Source organism: Coptis chinensis, chromosome 8 (assembly GCF_015680905.1).
Source record: "Coptis chinensis isolate HL-2020 chromosome 8, ASM1568090v1, whole genome shotgun sequence".
NCBI lineage: Eukaryota > Viridiplantae > Streptophyta > Magnoliopsida > Ranunculales > Ranunculaceae > Coptis > Coptis chinensis.
The window spans coordinates 65995995-66012260 of NC_141463.1; the positions used below are offsets into that span (position 1 = coordinate 65995995).

A 16266-nucleotide genomic window follows, 5' to 3' on the forward strand; every position below is an offset into this window, starting at 1 on the left:
GGAAGAGAATGTATTTGTGCTCGTTGTCCCCTTGTGGCAGATGCCCCAGTCCCACTATCAGACACATCCCCTTCAATATAGTAGCGGGCACGGAAAGCAGCCCAAATCCGCGATAATACGGGAGGAAAACAAAAATGAAAAACTTCATCATCAATGACAGGAAGGAGGAAATTGTGAGAAGTACAACAGAAATTGGATGCCAAATAAAGACTTACCAACAGAACCACGGATCGTGTGCACCTTGCATACCTAAAACAAAAGGGTGAAAAGAGCGGAATGAGCACATCTTAAGAAAAGAAAAGAACAAAAAACACATTAGTCTTGAGCATTTAGAGATCACAAAGCGAAAGGTATTACATTATAGCATAAGTTGTTTGTAAGCATCCGTGATGGTATCCGAAAGGAAATTATTCTCATCCCACGTAACATGATAGTGAGTAGGTCGGCTTTGGTACCTGTGGGCGTTATGGAACCATGGTTAAAACAGACATCCAAAAATAAAAACTTGCATGACTTGCCAAAGAATTACGGATACCGATACCAAAGATGACGCAGGGTAAAAATCAAACTCACGAAGGATGACATATCATTGAATCAACTCTGATTGCCCGATTAAGAAAAGTCATGTTTCAAACAACAATTCTCATATGACAATAAATCCTTGATAAGCTGATTGGACAAAGAGCGGGTACCGGGAAGAATATTTCCACTCACGTATGTCATATTTTTATTATCATGATCGTGAGGGAAAAGACATGTATGGTGTCTTTTCTGCACAACTACAAAGCGTTACAGGGAGGAAGATACCCTCTTGCAGAGAAGCACAAGCCTAGATAAGAAAAAGCGATGATTCATATTAGAAACTAATTTTACTAGAACAATCTTTAGATAATTAAATGAAGATTCAAGACCTTTAATCGTCGCTGCGTCAACTCATTGAGTAGGACACGGGAAGGAACCTTCATTAACACCATCTCTCAAATTTGAAAAAATATATTATTGTGCGAATATATTAGCCTTCCAACGCATAATAAGAAACGTTGCTCCTAAATAAGGGTCATCACCTATAAAATATAATTCGTTGTGGTTTGTACCCAGTTGACTTCCTGAACGAAATCAGCAGCTCTCTATACAACAAAGTTACAAGAGAATAAGAAAATACTTTCGAGGAACAAAACTTTGGCTCCACTTTGCAACTAATCCAACTCGCCAGTTTAACACCATGCCACGGATAAATAAGCCCGATTACTTTACATCCCCAACAATAAGAATCGGTAACTTCTGATGGCAGGTGTCATCTGGAATAAAGCAAAACACATGGTTTTGATATGAAACCTATTTCCAAGTTTGCGAGCAATTTTATAAACTACTTCACATTGTAGCTATTCATATGTGATACATGGGTAAGCTAAAATGTTGAACAAAAAGGCTATTTTATTCTACTTAAGCAGTTCAGTAGAAAAACAACTATTCACTCACCGGATCATCCCTGCATGGAAGGTACCCTTCTGAGGATCTTCAACCAATGAGTAAAGATCTTGGATCAACTCACGGTGATGGTGTTGTCTTTGAGACCGGACCTCTATTTTGATATCTCGGCCACCCATGGAAGCAACCACCTGCCAATAGATACATTTTAAATATGGAAGGACTTAGGTAACACATCAGCAAGTAGAGGAAGAAAAGAGTGACTTACAGCTGCAATAGAAGGGCTGGAATCTTCCCGGGGAGGGTGTGTAACATCGGCACCAAAAAATAATCGTTGGTTTTTCTGAGACAATTGGCATTCTCCTGGAGAGCGCATCCACCAGAACTGTGTTCCTTCCACCAGCCTACACCAAATTGCAAACCATGAGACTAACACACCACCACACAATAGTCTAGTGTAAATACACTAGCTGAAATGAATAGAACAACCTTCACATTAATCTTAAGAGCCACATTTTCAAGATACTACTTGTTACATTTCATCGCCTGCTTAGGCTGACAACACTGGGAGATTATACCCAACTCTGTCTCGCAAATTCTTTTAATTTTACCTGTAAGAGAGTGAAAACCAAGCATATTAATAATATGCATGAGACTATATAAATCTACTAAGCTTTTACTCACCATATGAACCAGTGCAATCTGGTAATATAATGATCAAAAGTTGGAGATGCCCCTGCTAACATGAACTTGCAATTTTTACAACTGATTGGGTGTAAGCCTGAATCAAAGTCTTTTCAATATGATCAACAGACCGTGTGAAGAGCAATGGGAGCAAAGGTTTTGGGTTGATACTCTGACAAGACGATCAAAAGAGTTAATGTAATTTATACACATGAATAATTGTACGTACAGATATTGGAAAAGAAAGCTATACCATTCCTTTACTGTTACACATGGAAACAAGATCAATGAAGAAACGCCCAGCACAATCTTGGTTCAGCTGTGAAAAGTTGATACACATCCAATGATGTATAGTGCCTCCATTAACCATTTTCTGCAAATAAGAAGATCAAATATCAAACAGGATACAAATAAGTACATGGACACTAGAAGAGCTAAAAAGAGTTGATTTCAACTAGCCAAAAACACCAACATCAATAATGCCCTCTTGCCCTAGGAGGTGTATAACCCACCAACCTTATAAATCAAGCAAGGCGAGCCTTATGAGCTAAGTGAATAGGAAGATGCATCATAGTAACAAACAATGATGGTGGGCAGATTCTCTCCAACGCGCACAATGCCTTGACCATACCCCTTTCCAGTACATCAAGTGTTTCAATCTCTACTTTCTTGAACACAAAGCACTAAAGAAAGTACAAATGGTAGTAATAATTGTTCGAGCTTTCTTTTCATTTTGCCATCTTTATAAGCATCTTTGTATTAATACGGCAACAAATGTTGCATTAGAATATGATAGTCATGTGACTTCATTTGTCTCAAATCCATTGAATCTCCTTTGACAATATTATACCGGTTACCACTAAACCCAACAGGTACACTAAGATTAAGCGCAAGGTTTGGATGAACAACTTCTTCTCCTCTTTTTGAAGCCAAAAGATACCTTGAGGCATAACCTGTTTCCCGCCAAGCTTAGGCACCCAATATTTCTTCTTTCTCTTTCATGCTTTTAAATCTTTAAGCGTGCATTGACATCATCTTTAGTTTTCCCTTTGTATTCAACATCAAAGCAAGAAGAATTTCACATACATTTTTTCAATATGCATGACATCAAAGTTATGATTTGAGGGACGAGAATGTGTTTCCAATACTTGAGCTTAAAGAAGATAGATCGCTTTGAAAACCACAAATTTCCTTTATTCCCTTCCTTATTCTTGCCGAAGCTTCCCAAATTGATGATTTTTCAAACTCTTAGTCACTCTCTTAACTTCAACTCCAAATAACCTTATTGGTTGCTCACCTTCTTCCTTTGTCTTATCATAGGTGCTTTCTCTTGTATCATTTCTAGCCTCGGATCTCAATGGAAGCCACCGTCTACTTCTCATATACACATGCTTACTTCCATGGTGAAGTCTTATAGAAGCAGTTTTCGGACCACAAGGAGGGCAAGCAAATTTTCCCTTAGTTCTACAGCCAGAGATATTCCCATAAGCTGGAAAATCATGGATTGTCCACAATAAAATGGCACGCATATGGAACTCTTCACCTTTAAATGCATCTTTAACCATCACCCCATCACGCCACAATTATTGGAGTTCTTTAACCAACGGCTGCAAATAAACGTCAATATCATTACCTAGTTGCTTTGGACCCTCAATGAGAGTTGAAAGCATAGTGAATTGAGACTTCATGCATAGCCAAGGCGGGAGGTTATAGTTCACAAGCATAACAGGCCATGAACTGTGTTGCGCTCCAAAGTTGCCATAAGGAGTAAAACCATCAGTGGCTAGTCCCAAGCGAACATTCTGTGGCTCTATAGAGAAGTCTGGATATTTTAAATTGACTTGCTTCCACACTGCCGAGTCAACAGGATGCCTCATCGTGCCAGGCTTTGATTCTCCAGTAGAATGCCACCGCATCTACTTTGCCACCGCATCTCCTTTGCCACCCAAGGCACACTATACAATCGCTTCAACCTTTCCGTAAGTGGATAGTATCGCAAGACCTTAGCAGGCACCCTAGTTCGCTTCCTCAAATCCTCAATGGTTGGAGTTTTGTATCTAGAAACTCCACAAGTAGGACAGGTAACCTTAAATTCATTCTTTTCCCAATACAAGATGCAGTCATTTCTACATGCATCAATCTTCTTGCATTTCAGTTTCAAGTCTTTAATCATCTTATCTGCCCTGTAGTTATTCTCTGGTATCTTGTTACCAGCAGGCAACACCATGCGGAGTAGTTAAAGCAATACGGTAAAACTCTTATCACTCCACCCATTTGTGTACTTCAGGTTAAGGAGTTTCACGACAAATCTAAGAACACTGAAGTCACATCCAGGATATAATGCAGTCATTGCTTCATGCAAGTTAGCGTTAAAAGCAACAACGTCTATGACTTCTCTCCCCTCTGTACAACCTCCTGGATCATCTCCAAGAAAAGTGTCCAAGTTGTCAAGACTAAACTCTTGAGCAATGGTGTGGAAAGCATCATTCATGTCAACCACATGCACGTTCTCTTGAAATCCCGACCCTCTTTCATTGTGTTGTTCTTCCACTTCTTTCTCACCGTGCAAGAACCACATTTTATATGTCTTGTCAAACCCATAGCTAAAACAGTGTAGGGCAACATTATCGTGACTCATTCTTTAGCGCCTTGGTTTTAGACACTTTTCGACAAGAACATGGTATGACATTCTTGTTAACGTGGTGTTCGAGGCAAATGTTACAAACTCGTAACACCTCTTATAAAAGCGGGGATGCGAAATTGTCTAGATCAATCCAACTCTTATCTATCATCAAGCACGTTGACTCCATGATGTACTTCTAAGAGATAAGAAAGAATAAATGAAACTCAGAACTAGAAAAATAGCTAAATAGTTATGTAGAGGCATACACTAACTAGGCCAAGGAGTTACAATGCTAACTCTAAGCAACTCTACGCATACACTAACCTAATATTCATTACCAAAGTTAGATGAAACTAGAGTTGAACACATATATTTATGCATCTTATATAATCAGCAATACATACACAAACATATTGGTGTTGTAATAAGAAAGACATCAATCCTACAATGCTAGCAAGACATTTCTATTTGAAAAATCAGTTCGTTTTTCAAAGAGTAAAAAAGGTATAATAGTTGAACTTAGTTAACTAGATTGCTCTCAAACTACCTTAGAATTTTTTTTACAGAACCAAACACAATGTGGCAATTTTATTTTGATACATCATCCTCATTTGACTAACACATTTGATTAAAGCATTACTCAAATAATAATAAAATGAGTTGCTTTAAACAAATCAAAGTCGGTAGCCTTTGATTTGAAGGTATGATACTAGTATGCTACATATGATACTAGTCTCCATACACCTCTTCGTTCGAATATTTTTTTTAGGCATTGAGCATTATATAATACTAGTCTACTACAATTGTAAAGCTATATAAACCACGACATTTCTAATTCCACAAAATGCATTACCACTAGTATAAAGCCCGCTTAACTATCGTGTTTCATCAAACAATGTCATATAAAAATGTGGAATATGGGGAACTGAAAAATAGAATATGGGAAAAATAAAAATACATTCTTACAGTTGGTTATATATAAAATGGAGCTTTCAAATTAGATTATAAGAGACAAAAAGATAGCCAAAAAAAAAAAAACACATATATAGAATACTAAATTTTCACCGACACTAAAATATAGAATACACACTTACAGAAAGCAAAGAAAAACAACCAAGGAACCCTGCTTGTCATCCAAAGCAATTTAAACAAGAAGATCAGACATTATGTAAGAAGCCCTTTGTCGAACCACACAAATCAAATTGGACAAACTTACCAGAAATTATGGCGACGTAATATGGTCTTTAGACGAATATTCTCAGAGCTGAAATTAATCAAACACAAGTTTTAATAAAACAGCTAGAAAAGAAATCATGTTACACTTATCGAACACAAGTTTTAAATAAATAACTTAAGTTTCCATCTTTTAAAAGTCGGTGTTCAAACGAGTGGTAGTGGAAGTGGAGGAGGAGATGTGTGGTGGCAGAGAGATGAGGTGGTGGCTTTGTAGTGAAGGAAAGTGAAGATTTTTTAAGGATTAAACATGCAAAAACTACCCTCCACCTTCTCTCCACTGGGGGCAGGTGCACGATGACAACATCACCACCACAAGTCAACTATGGCGTCGGCACTACTACAACGAGATGGACCCGATTGATGAGTTTCATGAACAAAAGATTAAGGGCACTGAAAAAAAGTACAACAAAATACTCCAAATCGAGAAGCTTTTTCACAAGGCAAACCCGGCTACTCAAATTTTGGTAATAAAAGCGAAAATTTAGCAACCCAAATCGGGGGAATATAAGTGGCTTAACAGATTACGATGATGTTGTTGGGCGGCTTTGCACGCCTGGACAAGTCACAGAATGCAAACACCCTTCCATATGTATGGTGTTACATATCACTCCAACAATTAGAAGATTTTTTTGTATCTTTTGTAACGGTAGCGTATTGAACAGGAAATTCCAATATTACGTTCATCACTTTTACAATTAAACATTAAGAGCTGAAACTGTAAAGAACCCAGTACTTAAAAGTACTTAAAAACAAGATTAAGTAACAACTAGTTGAATTTTTACCCTCATTTAGTCCTGAATCAACTAAAATAACCTTAGTAAAGATCTAATATAATATTGGAATATGTACGCCTCCGTCCACTGGAAATGGGACTCTTTCTTCATACAATCCGTCAATCCGGCCTTCACTGACTTAAATTTATAAGATTGAGATAGAAATTGGCCAAACCGTGAAAACTCCTAACTTCCGTAGTGACCCCCATGCAACAGTGCGTTAGGTTCATTTTGGTCGGGAGTGAAGTGCCAACTGACTATGTTGAGCCTTTCCTCTAGCCGCAAGTAAGAGGGAAGGACAGCAACAGTTTCGATTTGAGGGGATGACTAGAAAGATATACCCCACTCAATTCTTGGAAATTCAGGGAGGAAAAGGCACGCAAGAGTCATGGCAGTGCTACAGACAGACTGCACACTCGTAGAATCACTTGCATAGTAAAGATATTATTCTTTTTTTTTTGATAAAAAAAGATTTTGTTCTTAAGTTCTTTCACCAGAGAAATTAAGAGAAACGTACTTTTTTGTATTTGGTTTTCTACTTCTACTATGTTGACTAGAACTCATTGAAATTAACTAAATATTCAAACATTGAATTACCTATTCAGGTTGAGAACGAAGTGACTGTGGTGCCAATGAAATTCAAGAGTTTCACAAGGTAATGGTGTAATCAGCAGGGCTATTGCAGAAGGCGAATAGTAGAAGAAGAAGCTGAAAAGTCGAAAGTTTTAGAGTCGGCTTAATTATTTTAATTTTAGGGTGGTTTAATTTTTCATGAAATTTTGGGCGTGGGAAGTGAAATCTTTGCCGCCTGATAATTGAATAGATATACCGACGGTTAAGTAGTACTGCCATGTAAAGCCCGTCGAACTAGCCGATAGCTAAAAACTCTCGTGCAACCGTCGGACAGAATAAAACAATCGGGGACGGATGGCCAACTAATACCCGACGGATAAAAGGCGTTGGTAACGTCCTATGGTTATAAACCGTCAGGTAATCTTTCTGGAGTTTGTCGGGTAAAGTCGTTTTTTTGGTAGTGATTAACCAATCACTAACTGCCGCATGTCTATTCTCTTCTTCCTCCTCCTTTTCCCGCCTTAAACCTGCAATATACAAACTGTAATACCAATTAACGATATATCGCAATATTTGGACTAGAATATCGGGGTGACGATATTTTCCCACGACATCGCCCCCTCTCGAAACTTTCAAATTTTAACCACTAAAAATTTGAATGTTTCGAGAACCCGAATAACTTCACCAATTTCAAAATTCAAAAAATCAAGCAGTTACAGCTGTAAACAACCCAGTCACATCAAAATTACAAAAGCCTTATTTCACTTTCTCTCTCTTCACGTTTTTGCAAAAAAGCTTGAGAGAAAACACCCTAAACCCCACCACTATTAACATTTTCTGAAAAGCTCCATCTTGGTCGTATTCGTTGTTGCTCTCAGCAAATCTTTCTGCACAACATCAGGTTAGTAAAAAGAACAACTTAACATGCTATTCCTTATCCTCACTTTAACATTTTATGAAAATATTTTGAATGATTTCGCCATCTTCTTTTTCCAGATTATTATACTTAGTATTGAATCTGCAACTCGAAACAACTCGTCCTCTTCAGCTTCGTCATCGCAAAGGACTGAGACTGACGAAACAGAATGGCGTGCCACATATCTAGCTGATGGCTTAGCCTGTCATCCCTTTGAGACCGTGGATTTAGAATCTGATTGCGAAGTTATGGATGATCATAGCATGTGGAGTAGTGGCTTGAATCCTTGTTTTCCAAAAATGGACATAGTTAAAGCTGCCTACCAAATACCAGACTCTGTCTATCTTCGACATTACGTTGGAAGTACCAAAGAAACTTGATGCCAAAGTGGCAATCCTAAAACCACCATTATTACTGTTGGCCAATTAGCTGCTGGCTTGCGCCTTCCCTTATCTAACCTCGATCGAGAAGTACTGAACTACCTGACCATTTCTCCTAGCCAAGGCACAGGCAATTTCTCCTACCTGACCATTTATATCTAGGCAATGGGAGTCATCTGCTTCGATCGTTGTTCCATCCTTGGCATATCCTGTTTTTAACATTAAAGGTACGTTATCTTACGACACCCCATCCCTCCTCTATCTCGGACCTACTATCTGACTGGTCTATCATTGCTACTTTGTTTTAGTGCCGAAACCAACCTCGATGAAAAGTCTTAGAGAATCCACTAGAGTAATGGATCTTCTAAAAGGCACTGATGAAGAAATCACTGCTCAAACTGGCGCTGATAAATACGGCAATCCAAAATTAACTGTCGATCTTCCAGATATCGACAATTATGTCGCTCTTTTATACTTCTTAAAAAGTACCGTCCTTCAAGGTCAAGATTCTTTGCCTCCCCAATCTGTTATGCCATGCAAAACTACTCCATTTCCCTTATAGCCTTGTTCCTCTGAAAAAGTATTAAGAAAAACTTTTGATTCCACTGAATTACCTGCTAATACTCCTCGATCTTATTTTGAATATATGCTTAATGGTTTTAAAATGACTGAAGATCTTTTTCCTCAAATCAAACAAGAGATTCCCAATTTCTATAATTATCCTCTTTTGCACGATGTGTTTGACTACTACTGCTTATTGTTCATAGATATGCCATCTTGCATTCCCCAAGTTCCAGTCAAATCATCGAAATCTCTGGACAAGTTTCTGCTCAAGAAAAAACCAACAGATGGCAATTCTTCCCAAGCTCCCACTTCTTCCAAAGATAAAAATGTCGACACTGGACTTAATTCAAAAAAAAAAAAGAAAAGCACCTTGCCATATTTCAGCACCACTAGCCTCGAAAACAAGCAAAATTGTAAAAACTACTACTAACATTGCACCTGTTAATATACCCTCCAAATCTTCAACTATTCCAGCCAATACAAGGACTATTGCTTTCTGATTCTTCATCTCCAACTGGCAATTTTGAGGTTAAACTTGTCCTTCGAGATCAGACCAAAGTTCCAAAAACTGCTTCTCTATTTTCTGAACCTCCGATACCAGGCCTCGGAGAAGCTCTTGTGCTGAATACTATACTTCCTCGAGATAGGTCAGTAATGACTGAAATTAGCAAAGATGAACGATTCCAACTTTTGTGTTGTTCTATTAAAAAAGTAAGTATCTATCATTCTCCTTATTCTTATCTTAATTTACTTATTCTGTATTCATTAACTATATCTCAATCCCAGGTTAAAGTTGCTACTGTGGGATAGTTTGATAGTGAAATGGCTAGCTTTTGTCGTTATAGGGATGAGAATAAACAATTGAAGAAAGACAAAGAAGACCTTCAACAATCTCTTGAGAAAGTCCAGAAAGATCATGCTGACGAGATGAAGAAATATTTCGCCAAACACACGGCGCTGCACAAGAAACTACAAAGCTCTTTTGAAGCTATGAAGAAAGAACTTGCCCAAGCAAAAACCTCCTTTGCCACTGAGAAAATGGAATGGGCAGCCCAAAAAATTGATCTGGAAGCTGAACTGGAGAAGGCCCATTCCAAAGTGGTTACTTATACTAAGAACATGCAATATTGTGTGGATACCATGAAAAGCTTCAGACCACATCTTCCTGCTACTCTTATCAAAGAATATAACCTTGATTTAGATGACGAGAGTGAGCTGCCCTCCAACATTGCTACTCAAGATTTGGATATAGATGATGTTGATTCTGCTACCATTACTGCTGGGACTATCGAGACCACTATGGCTATCCCAGTTACTGATGCTTTCAAGGCCAACCCGTCTACCCCAGTTTTCAATCCTGACTCCTTCATCAGCACACTTAGCTGCTTGGATGATCCAGAAGTTCGAGTTGGTTTCAATAGCCTTCTTGAAATGAAAAGGTTTGATGCAAACCCTATCAAGACCTCCACCCAGCTCTAGCTTCTTTGTCTTGATATTTTGGAATTGTAATATTGATACAATGATCTGGCTATCTCTTCTGGCTGCCTTAAACTCCTTTTGAATTATGAAAAATAGATCTTTTTGCTTTTTATAAACTCATTTTGTATGCAATACATCTAATATTTCTCATCCATAAATAGGAAACAATATCATTTTCGATACAACTCCTAATCAACATAATATTGATACTTCATATGAGTACTTAATATATATTTTGAATTTAAAAAAAAATGAGTTTCGATACCACTCCAACTAAAAACAGTATCGATACTTAATATATATTTTGAATTTTAAAAACGATTTTCGATACCACTCCAACTAAAAACAGTATCGATACTTAATATATATTTTGAACTTAAAAAATAATTTTCGATACCACTCCAACTAAAAACAGTATCGATACTTAACATGTATTTTGGAAAATCGAGTTTCGACACCACTCCAACTAAAAGCAGTATCGATACTTAACATATAAATTGGAAAATCGAGTTTCGATACCACTCCAACTAAAAGTAGTATCGATACTTAACATATATTTTGGAAAATCGAGTTTTGACACCACTCCAACTAAAAGTAGTATCGATACTTAACATATATTTCGGAAAATCGAGTTTCGACACCACTCCAACTAAAAGTAGTATCGATACTTAACATATAAATTAGAAAATCGAGTTTCGATACCACTCCAACTAAAAGCAGTATCGATACTTAACATATATTTTGGAAAATCGAGTTTCGACACCACTCCAACTAAAAGCAGTATCAATACTTAACATATATATTGAATAATTGATATACCTCGATATATCCCTTTATATTTGAATCATTCTTTTCTGACCTGATATCGAGATGAGAATCTACATATCACCACCCCTTGTTGCTTACCTTTGCACTCTTTGCCATGCATTTAATATAACAAATAAATATTTACTTTTGACTAACAAACCACTATCTAACTGACTTAAAAACCAACATTCATTGAATTAAACCATGTCATTAAAGCTTATTTAATTATCATTCAAACTTCTAACTGTCCCGCGCACAAACAACGAAGAATTACTTTTTCATAAAAAAAAAATCTTCGTTTTCATGCTCGCCCACCATTAATACTCCTCTTTTTCTTGCTAAACACCATTAAATTATCTCATTTGTATAAACTTTTTCTCCAATAAAAACCCTTTAAAAACTTGATTTTGAAACATCTCTTACAACTTCCCTACTGATTAAACCTTATCAGTTTAACTTACAAAAACCCATGTCTCTTATCTCCCTCAGCTCTTCCTTATTACTTTAGCCATTTTTATGGTTTTGCCCAATTGTTCTCCTCCTCCCCACTAGTCTGACTGTCGCACTATAGACTATACTGATGATGGGGTACAAACCAAAAAAGGAACTGAAGAAGAACAAGAAAATGAAGAAGAACAACAAGAAAATGAAGACGAATATGATGATGAATGGTTGAGAGATCCATATTGCTATGACTATGCAAAAGATGGCGATAAGACTTCCAGCATTTATGATGATAACGATGATGGTGAAGATGGTGATGACAAAAATGAAGATGAAGAAGAGGATGATGATAACGATGAAGATGATGATTAGTCTTGTTAACTATATTATAAGTTTTTATTTCAACTTGTAATAGGCCGTTTAGCCTATGTTTTTTCCCCTTTTTAATGAAACATTATTTATCTATCTCATCTACTGGCACCCTTAATTATTAATACATGCTTCATCTTTCGACATAAAAAAACAACGTCGACATTCGACATTCGACATCAACATTGTATTAAAAATATTACTTATAAAAACATACCTTACTTCCTCCTTATTCTGTATTCTGGTACCGACCACTCAATACCATATATTCCATATTTTCTGTTACCATGATCGTGATCTGATTTTGCATTGTATTCTAGTATCGAGATGATGATCTAAATATCACCAGGATTTTTTTACCTGAACTTGACATTTCTTCCAAGAACTGGATTTTATTTACCTGAACTCGCATTTCTGCCAAGAAAAGGATTTTATTGACCTGGTATCGAGATGAGGATCTACAGATCACCAGGATTTTATTTGACCTGGTATCGAGATGATGATCTACAGATCATCAGGATTTTGTTTGACCTGTTATCCATCATATAATTCTAGAGATACATAAATCTATTATACATGTATAAATATTGATTTCGAGAATGACCATATCTTTATTGAATGTATAACCTTGACAACAAAAATTTCACCATGATACTTGAAACAATCTTTATTGATAAAATGCTCTCAAATTGCTTACAATTTGACGCTTTCGTAATATTACACCTTCAGCCGTTTTTAAGTAGTAAGCTCCATTGATTCTGACCTTGTGAACGATGTAAGGCCTATCCCACTTTTTGTCGCTTAGTTTGCCCCTTTTTCTTTAGTAGCTTGAGTGACCACTTTCAAGACCAAATCACCTTCCTGAAAATGCCTTTCTCTTACTTTCTTGTTGAAATCTTTTCTGAGCTGCTTATGATAGGTGTCGAGCTTTACCCTTGCTTGATCCCTTGTCTCCTCGAGATTTAAAACTTCTTAAGCCATTCCTTCATTATTTTGACCATTTTCTATCATCTTTGTTATGGATGTCAATACCACCATTTCAGATGGAGTTACTACTTCCATACCATAGGGCAAAGTGAAAGGTGATTCACCTGTGGCTGTTCGAGGTGTCCTCCTATAAGCCCATAAAATGTTGTTTAGCTCAACCACCTAAAGACCTTTCTTGTCTTCTAATTTTTTTTCTTGATATTATCCATAATGGTCTTATTCGTTGCCTCTGCTTGCCCGTTACCCTGAGCATAGTATGGCGCATATGTGAAATGCTTTACCTTGTAAGATTCCAAGAAAGATTTCACCTTTCCTCTCTCGAACTGTGGGCCATTATCTGATATAATTGTATAAGGCAATCCATATCGACATATGACTCGTTCAAAAAGGAAGTTTATGACATCATGTTCTTTGATGTGCTGCAGAGTGATGGCTTCTACCCACTTTGTAAAATAGTCTGTGACTGCCAATATGAACCTTCTTTTGCCTCTCCCTGGTGTAAGCGCACCGACAATATCCATACCCCATGGAGCAAAAGGCCATTGGTTTGAGACACAATGTAACTCTTCAACTGGGACATGTATGGCTTTCCTATGAACTTGGCACTGTACACACTTTTTCGCATATCGAAGATAGTCCATTCGCATTTGAGGCCAAAAATATCCCTGTCTCGTGATTTTATTGGCCAACGATCTACCAGCTGAGTGGTTTCCACATTCGCCTTTGTGAAGCTCGACAATGACTAGCTGCGCTTCCTCATACGATATGCATTTCAAATGTGGACCTCTAGGATTCTTTCGATACAACTCATTATCAACCAATACATATCTTTGGGTGCCAGACTTAATTCTTCTAGCCTTATTTTTGTCCTCCACTACTTTCCCATCAGCTAAATATGAGATATATGCTTCCATCCATGACGCCCCCAGTGTATCAATTTCCATGACTACTGAGTCGTTGATGTCAATGCTTGGCTTCTGTTAAACTCCGATATGCAGAGTGCGATCCTCTGTGTTTTCCAGCATCGCTGCAACATATACCAAGGCATCCACATGTATATTCTCATTTTTATTGAGATGCTGAAGTCTTATTTTATTGAAATTCTTCAATTTGGATTTTATAAAATTCAAATAATCGACCATATTTTCACATTTTGCCGAGTATCCCCCATTGATCTGGCTGACCATGAGCATCGAATCACTAAAAATCGATAACTCTTTCATATTAAGAGATTTAGCCATCTCGAGACCAGCTATTAAGGCTTCATATTTAGCCGCATTATTGGATGCATGGAAACCCAATGTTATTACAGTTTCGAGTCTTTGATTTTCAGGAGTAACCAACACCACTCTGATGCCACACCCCTTTCCTCTAGATGATCCATCGGCAAATAGTCTCCAACCATTTGTTCCAGCCCATGGATCGTCTGTATCGATAACATCTTCAGGCTCTTGCAACATTGTGAATTCCTCTTCTTCCATGCCCCAACTGGCATCCTCAGATGGAAAATCAGCCAGGAAATCGGCTAGTACCTGACTCTTTTATGATACGCAATTTCGATACTCGACACCAAATTCATTTTTTAGTATAGACCATTTAGACATCCTTCCTGACTTAGTAGTTTTTGCCAGAGTTTGCTTTAATGGGAGATTCGTCATCACAATCACCGAATGTGCTTGAAAATATGGCTTTAATCTCTGAGCTGAGAATAACAGTGCTAGAGCATACTTTTCTAGCATCGAATATCGAGTCTCATCCTCGAGCATTGTTTTACTTTGAAAATACACTAGTCTTTCCAATTCATTTTCTACCTTCATGAGGACAAAACTTATAGCAAAATCTGATACAGACAAATAAAGGAGCAAACTTTCTCCCTCATCTGGCTTTGTCAGAGTTGGCATTTCTTGGAGATATTTTTTTAATTCAGAAAATGCTTCTTCACATTCCTCATTCCAACAGAATTTGACATTCTTTTTAAGCAACTTAAAAAGTGGCTTACAACGATCAGAAGTTTTAGAGATAAATCTATTGAGCGCTACTATTCTCCCCGTCAACCTTTGTATTTGCTTTTGAGTTGTAGGTGATGGCATTTGTTGAAGCGCTCGTATCTGCTCAAGATTAGCATCAATACCTCGCTTCGTAACTATGTACCCCAAAAACTTGCCAGAACTGACCCTGAAAGTATATTTTTTGGGATTAAGCTTCATTTTAAACTCTCTCAATATTTTGAATACAGTGTCGAGGTTCTTTATGTGATCTCCAGCTTTCATAGACTTGATGACCATATCATCAATATATACCTCGACAATACGCTTGATGAGTTTCTTGAACATTTTCTCCACTAGCCTTTGGTAAGTGGCTCCCGCATTCTTCAATCCGAATGGCATTCTGATGAAGCAGTATATTCCTCCATTAACCACAAACGCCATTTTTAACTGGTCTAACACAGCCATTAGAATCTGAAATTCTAGGCATGGGATAATAATCCTTTGGACACTTTTTATTTACATCGGTAAAGTCAACACAAATTCGAACTCTACCATCTTTCTTGGGTACAACCACTATGTTTGCTACCCATTTAGAATGCTCAACTTCTCTGATGATGCCATTATCTAACATCTTTTGTATCTCCACTTGCATTGCTTCTTCATACATTGGCCTCACCTTTCTATGCTTTTGATGCACTGGAGTTGCATTTTCTTCCATATTTAGTTTGTGTGAACATATATCTGGATCGATACCGGTGAGATCCGACATTGACCATACAAAAATATCTTGATTCTCTTTCAAAAATACTACCAACTCCTTTCTTATACTTACAACCATTTCTGTATCAATGAACGTATGACGCTCACTTTCTCCTTTATCAATATTAATATTCTCCACCGCCTCTATGGTTTTTCTTTCCCATGGTGGTTCTTCATGTTTCTTCATCTCTTGAGTGAACTTTACCTGCTCCTATATCTTGATGTTAGTATCGGCAGGTAAAGCTTGTTGTAACTG

At 37.4% G+C, this 16266-nt stretch overlaps 1 pseudogene; it reads right to left on the minus strand.

Annotated features, from left to right (window-relative positions):
• Positions 1–336: 336 nt before the first annotated feature.
• Positions 337–3677, minus strand: LOC147482512 (protein argonaute 5-like; annotated as a pseudogene).
• Between the last annotated feature and the right edge of the window lie 12589 nt (positions 3678–16266).